This window comes from Solanum tuberosum, unplaced genomic scaffold, assembly GCF_000226075.1.
Source record: "Solanum tuberosum cultivar DM 1-3 516 R44 unplaced genomic scaffold, SolTub_3.0 scf00019, whole genome shotgun sequence".
Classification (NCBI taxonomy): domain Eukaryota; kingdom Viridiplantae; phylum Streptophyta; class Magnoliopsida; order Solanales; family Solanaceae; genus Solanum; species Solanum tuberosum.
In genome coordinates this window covers 3133072-3140369 of record NW_006238945.1, presented here as the reverse complement: position 1 = coordinate 3140369, position 7298 = coordinate 3133072, and the positions used below count along the sequence as shown (strand labels likewise).

At 33.4% G+C, this 7298-nt stretch overlaps 1 pseudogene; it reads right to left on the bottom strand.

Moving 5' to 3' along the window:
- Positions 1 to 583: 583 nt before the first annotated feature.
- LOC102598104 (cytochrome P450 83B1-like) lies at positions 584 to 2444 on the bottom strand (annotated as a pseudogene).
- Positions 2445 to 7298: the final 4854 nt, after the last annotated feature.

Here is a 7298-nt window from a genome sequence, read left to right as displayed (position 1 = left end):
GAGGGGTGAGGGTGGGGTAAAAAAATAAAAACAAATTGAAGTTGAAAACTACTTTTTAAAAGTAAGCTTTAAATTTATTTTTTCAACAAAAACATTGTAATAGAAGTTGGAGGAAAGTTTTGGAAAGTAAGATATGATTAAGTATATTTTATGTTTAATTAATTGACTAGTGACTGTTTTTTAGAATTATATTTTCTTTCGCTATGAGTTAACAGCACAAACGTAATATAAAATATAGGTAATTAAATGAAGTGATGGTATATAATTCATTTAAATTTGAAAAGATTCACGAGCACATGGATCAAATTAAAGTTGCATTTCAATTCATTGAAAGTTAAATGTTGATATGAATTGGATTCTATGTGAGCAGAATAATTGAAAATATAACTAATGAAAATAATCAAATAGAATTTCAATAGGCATTAATCAATCTTTTAAAGAGATTAAAATGGGAGAACTGATAAAGAAAGTTCTTATATACTAAAAGAGGCAAAGGGTAGAATCTATTCAATATATATATATATATATATATATATAATTTGAATCGAAAGCAGGCTACTTCAAAGAACTCACCCTAAATTATTTAGAAATATTTTTTAGCGATAAGACAAAGATCATTTTTCCTATGCATAGTGGTTCCAGGCTTAACATATGTGTCAATGTCCTCTTTTTTTATTCCATAAGGTAATTCCCAATCAAATGCATAAAGAAGATTTGATAATGCAAGTTCCATGGATGCAACCCCAAGTGTAATCCCAGGACAACCTCTTCGTCCGGCTCCAAATGGAATCAACTCAAAATGTTGGCCTTTGAAATTGATATCACTATCCAAAAATCTCTCAGGTATAAATTCTTCTGGATTCTCCCATATTTCAAGATCTCGCGCAATTGCCCATGTGTTAACATGAATTATAGTTCCTGGCTGAATTTCATACCTGTCTAGTGTGGATTTTTTCATTGTTTCTCTTGGTATTAGGAATGGAGCTGGTGGATATAATCTAAATGTCTATTTTATTACTGCTTTGAAATAAGACATATTTTGAATATCATTTTCATTCACAATACCTTTGGTCCCAATTGCTTTTCTGATTTCTTCTTGGAATTTCTTCATGATTTTGGATTATTCTATTGTGGCCGCACTAGTGTCTGATCCAACAGCGAACACATTCTACATAAATTTGGAAGAATTTAAACAAACAATTTAGGAATGGTAAGTTAGCTTTCATTGTTTTTTCTTTAGAAATGCAAAGTACAAAAGGATGGTAGGTTGTCATGTTGGGCCGTATTAAATTATGACCCGTTATTTGACATATCTTTACCTAACTCATTCAACTTAACCCATGACCCACCCATATTTGATTCAACTCGTCCATATTCACCTTTATGTATATATATATATCCTGACGTACATATATTATATGACATATATGCGTATAATTATGTATATGTACCTAGACGTAGTGTATATGCATATAATTATAATTATATATATATGTGTGTGTGTGTGTGTATGTGTGTGTGATGTAAATAGAAGTAGGTTGGTTCAAGACATGAGAAATCACCATGAGTATTCCTTTGATATCATCCAAAGTGAGATCAATTGGAGTTGATTGCTCTTTCTTCAATTGAAGCAAAAGATCAATAATATCTCCTTCCATGGATTTTGGCCTATGGGGTTTCTTATGTTGCTCAATGAGTTCTTTGTAAAAATCATCCAAATCATGGAAAATTTTCTCAAGTTTACCTGTCAATCCAGTAAATTTATCAATCCAATATAAAGAAGGGAAAAAATTAGACACAAAAAAGCTAACGGACATAGCTTGAACTTCGGGTAAAAGATAATCAAATCTCTTCCTTTCATGTCCTTCTTCATCAAACCTAACACCAAAAGCAACTCTACAAATAATTGTACTAGTAAGTGAAATCATTAAATTGGTCAAATTGGTGATTTGAGTATTAGCAGCTTGTTCATCTATTTTCTTGATCATTCATGAGACTTCATCTTCACAAATTGGACTAAAAGATTGTACTTTCTTGAGACTAAATAAATGAAGAACACATATTTTTCGCCTTTCCCTCCAATGATGATTGTAAGGTGCAAAACCAATATCATGACCATTGTAAGACAATTTTTGCTGACCAAGAAGAGAAGGTCTACTACAAAATACTAAATCTTGTGTCTTCAACACTTCTTTTGCAAATTTTGCTGAAGAAATTACAATAATTGGAGTAGAATCAAATTTTAATGAGAAGATTTTTCCATATTTCTTTGAAAGTTCCCAAAAATAGATATGAGGGGTTCAACTATCAAATTGATGCAAATTTCCAATGAATGGGAGGCCTATAGGACCTTGTGGCAGATTGGTTTTACCACTCCTTTTGGCTTTAGAAAGAAGAAAAATAAAAAATAGTGGAAGTGCTACAAAGAGGAGAAAGAGGATCATTTTGTTGTCCAATTTCACAAAATAATAGTCATTTGAAATGTCTTAATATATATTAAATTGAAAATGATATTTGTACTGTAGCAATCAATATTTTACCCATTTAAAGGCATTGATCAGCATAGATTAAATAGCATTAGCCAAAGGTGTCTTATGTATCAAATGTTGAAAGTTCAAGAAAATTGTTTTTTTTGTTTAAAAAATCATATAAGTTGCACATATGGGGTACTAAATCCATTTGCAATAATTAAATAGCAAAATGATTTTTTCAGATTTTTTATGTATAAAAATTTTCTCGAGTAACATAAAACTAAAAAGAAAATATTTTTGTTACTTACGTAATTGAACCAATAGGATGTCTGTCAATTGATCAAACGATGAGAAGATGGGCTTCTACCAATGTGGGCCTACTAAATTGGAGATTGTGTATCATAAAAATTCTATAATTTCCTTCCATATTCAAGCTTGTAAAAGAAAGAAAATTGTTTTTCCATTGGGAATAGTATGAGCGATAACGTCCACATATGACTCCATCATGAGAACTACAACTCATGATTGTACAATCCTTATACAGTACTCTTGGCCTAAACATCTCAAAAGTGAAACATACTAATTTTGCCTATAGAATAACAATTTCATAGATAATATTATCCTTAAAACCTTTTAAGAGATATTTTCATTTCATTATTCAAGATTTGGATCTACGATACAAATTTTTGTAATAACCATACTAATATATTACCTTATTTATAAATGAACAAGATAGGACGAACATGGTAATAAATAGTTGTACTAAAGGTAATATTTATTGTACCATAATTTAGTGTTATGTCATTGTCTTATTGGTGAATAGTATCACTTCTCCTTTCATGTTAACATGTATTGAGATTATTATTTTTGCTTCTCTCCCTCACTTGCACATTGCAAGTATTACTCATTCTCTCTTTCCCTCACACACATGTAATTTATTTTTACAAGTTTGATTTTCTTATTAGAATTTTGATTTCTTTTTACAAGTTTTCAGTTTTCATTCGACTTTTTGCTCTGGAATGTCATATTCGACTAACAATTGTTCTGCTTTAACCTGTATAACTTTTGTGTATACTTTGGAGCACTTGGTGTCTAGTTCTTTTACTCTGATTATTCAAACATGCATGCACTAATTTTATTTAGTTTCATACATTTGAATTCTAGTTTGTAAACTAATTTGAAGATAGGTTTTTGTGCTAAAAATCATTTTTTTTTGTTTATTGAAATTGAAAAATAACAAAGTTATCGGGTCTTTCAAGTTTGATTTTTGCGTCTATGGATATATCTACATTCGACTCAAATGTCAAAGAAAATATTATTAAACAGAATTGTGATGGTTTGTTACTGATTTGGAGACCATTGGGGCTTTACAATATGCCGAAGAAGAAGGAAAGCAATTTTTCCCCAAATTGTGAATTATTTGGATTGATTGGAAACTTCTTAGTGAGATTAAATGTCACTCCCCGAGGCAACCCCTAGACATAACATGGGACCTAGGATCATGGTGACCCCAAGCTAATCCTGAGTTTGGCATATATCAAGCATACTATAAAAGTTACTGAGTAATACATATACTATGCAGAAGCTAAAACAGTGGATATCTGAAAATGGGGAATAACTCAAATAGTCTGAATATAAGTGAAATAAACTAAGAGTTTAGTGATCACTGAAACAACCACTTAACAACTCAAGCTGAATCTATTACTATGTCTAAAAAGCCTCTACTGAATTGAGTTGTTGGGACATACCCCCAGCTAACTAAAACAGAACTGAAAACTGGAAATAAAGACTACAATGGAAAGCATGTCTATAGTCCTCGAAGTATGAGGACTACCACTGAAGTTGCTGATGCCTAACAGAGGGGACTTATTGTCATGCCCCGAGCCTACACCCTGGGTGAGACTGGCACTCGAGAACCATTGCTGGCCCCAAGCGAACCCTTGGCCTGGCTTACTTACTCAGCGGAAGACTTAGACATAAGAAAGAGAATCAAAATACAAGGTAACTCAACATGTCTCAAACTGAACTCATAATGTTTTAAAAATAAACAGTTAACTTAGCCAAAATGGCATCTCAAATCTGAACATAAGCCAATAACAAAATGATGACGAATGAACTAACATCTGACTGACTATCTATGAAGCATCTAAAACAACTGAGATGAATGTCAGGATAGGCCCACGACATCCTAATGAACTAAACTGATAAAGTAATGAAAAAGAGGGATCCTCCGGAATGTAAGGAAGCTCACCAACAACTCTGAACCTCAACTGGATCAACGATGCGCTGGATGCTGATCCAGGTTACTTGCGTCTGCATCATAAAGACGATGAAGGCCAACTGGCATCAGTACATTGAATGTACGAGTATGCAAGTTGGAATGCTAAACACAACTTAAGCTTGAAAATAATCTGAAAGAACTGAAGAACTTACCTAGCTCAACTCAACTCAACATAACTGAACTCATTTCAATATAAAGCAGTTTAAAAACAAGTGCAATATAAAGAAAAACTGTTTAAAACATGATGTCAACTTTGTGTGTATGCAAAGATACATATAACTCTAAGATGTATGTAAAAATACAAATAACTATATATATAAGAATACAAAAAACTTCTGTGGGAGTTTCTCTAACCGACAACCATCACTTAAGAGCTATAGTAATGATACAGCGTGTTACCTCACGCTGCCTAGGCATCTTATACCTTGCCAAGGGTATAGGACCTGAACTACTAAGTGGATCCACTAGTCTATGCTAAAAAGCACTAAGGGTTCATCTAAAAAGTATGACCCTTTTCTACCCATGATGGCTACATGGTTTATGGGGGTGTGGGTTCTCTGAACGCTCCCCCATATCGGTGCTCAATACTACTCCCAAAATATGATACTAGCTCTTTCTGTTTAAAAACATACTTCTTTTGTGATTCGAGATTAGTGCTCAAAAACATAGCTCAAAGGCTATCTTGGAAATCAAAGTTTCCCCTCTTGCTTCATTTAGAAAGCGATTACTCTTTTCTGAAAACTATCTCGAAGGCCCTTTGGAAATCAAGGTGTCCTTTCTTGTTTAAATATGAAAACATTTTAAACCCTTTGGAAATACATAGTCCCCATATACTTTTGAAGAAACGTACTTCAAGCTTTACTCTTTACTCTTTACTCAACTTGAACTTTAAGTACTTAAAACAAAGTTAAAATATTTATAAAAGACTTTTGAAAACTTTGAAGAACTTCCCTTGACTTTGACCTTAACTGCTCTTGACTTGACTCTTAACTGGTCTTTGAATTGAATTTTGGATTCAAGGATTGTCATTTGTGATTGGAAAGATCTCATGATGTTTAGGAATGATTTTCGATAGCTAAACATGAGAAAAGACCAAAAATCGATATCTAAGGGTGGATCCGCGACGCGTAGAAGCTTTTAAAATTTAGTTTCAAAAATGACTTTTGAGGAACAACGCTGCATGACAGATCCGCGACGCGAAACAAAAATTCCCAGTTCTGGGAACCAGCTCCGCGATGTGCCCCTACTCCCAGATTTCGTTTGACGAAATTTCTTCTTCGTTTTTCAACTCTAAACCCTCTAAAATCCATGGGTTCTTTCACCAATTATTAGAAGAGATTAATTGTTCAAATTACTTCAGATTCTACTCAAAATTGAACCTAAAACTACAGATTCGGATCAATTAACTCCTCAACGAATTCATCGAAACAAGAATTTAATGGAACTTCAACAAACCCATCAAGAACTAAATTTCTAAGTTTTCAAGAACTTAAATTCACTGAAATAAATTATGATTGGCGCGTGTTAAAAATTAACCCAATGCTATGTGATCTCACATACCTTGTAGGGATCACCCCCGACGAAATCCACAAGCTAATCTCGACGATCTTGACGAATCTTGAACGTTCTTCTCCCTTCTCCTCTTCTTTTCTCTTCTCTCAAAACCCTAACTCTTTTGGTAAAAGTGTAAACTGATCTAATTCAGCTTAGACCCCTAATTAATTACCAAAAACGAATTAAAATAAAAGGGTAAGGAAAAGACCAAACTACCCCTTCAAAATTCGGATTGAACTTTCCTTATTCCAACAGCCCAACTTCCAAAGGGGATAACTCACTCATATGAACTCGTAATTGTGCAAAGGCAGCGGCGTTGGAAAGATCATTCCAAGATATTTCCAACCATTTCTGTAAATACAACTAAATCATCCTGAGCTAGGACTTATGGTCGTTTGAAGTTGACCAAAAACTCACTTTTCCTAACTTAAACAATTTCCAAATTTTTCATTCTTTCCAAAAATGACTATTTCCAGATCTTAGCTTCTTCCTAGCTATTTCAATTTGCCAGATGTTACAATATCTCCCCCTTGGTAATATTCATCCTCGAATGAGATTACTCTTACTAGGCTAAGGATGGTAACATCAAGTTCAAACAACCAACAAGCAAATGCAAATAAACAACATGCTCACTCATAATTTAAAGAGTACTAAGAAGAGAATTAGTACCTTGGTCTGCATTTTCTCCGGACTCAAAGTGATGTAGATATCTCTTCTTCATGTCCTCTTCAGCTTCCCAAGTAACTTCCTCAACGAATTGATTCCTCCAAAGGACTTCGACTGATGCTACCTCTTTTGTTCACAACTTGCGAACTTGGCGATCTAGAATCTGAACAGGAATATCCTTATAAGATAAGCTATCCTTGTTTCCGATATTTTCAGTTGATATGATCAATGAAGGATCTCCTATGCACTTCTTCAACATAGAGATGTGAAACAACTGATCAACCGCAGCTAACTCTTGTGGTAGCTCAAACTCATAAGTTACATTG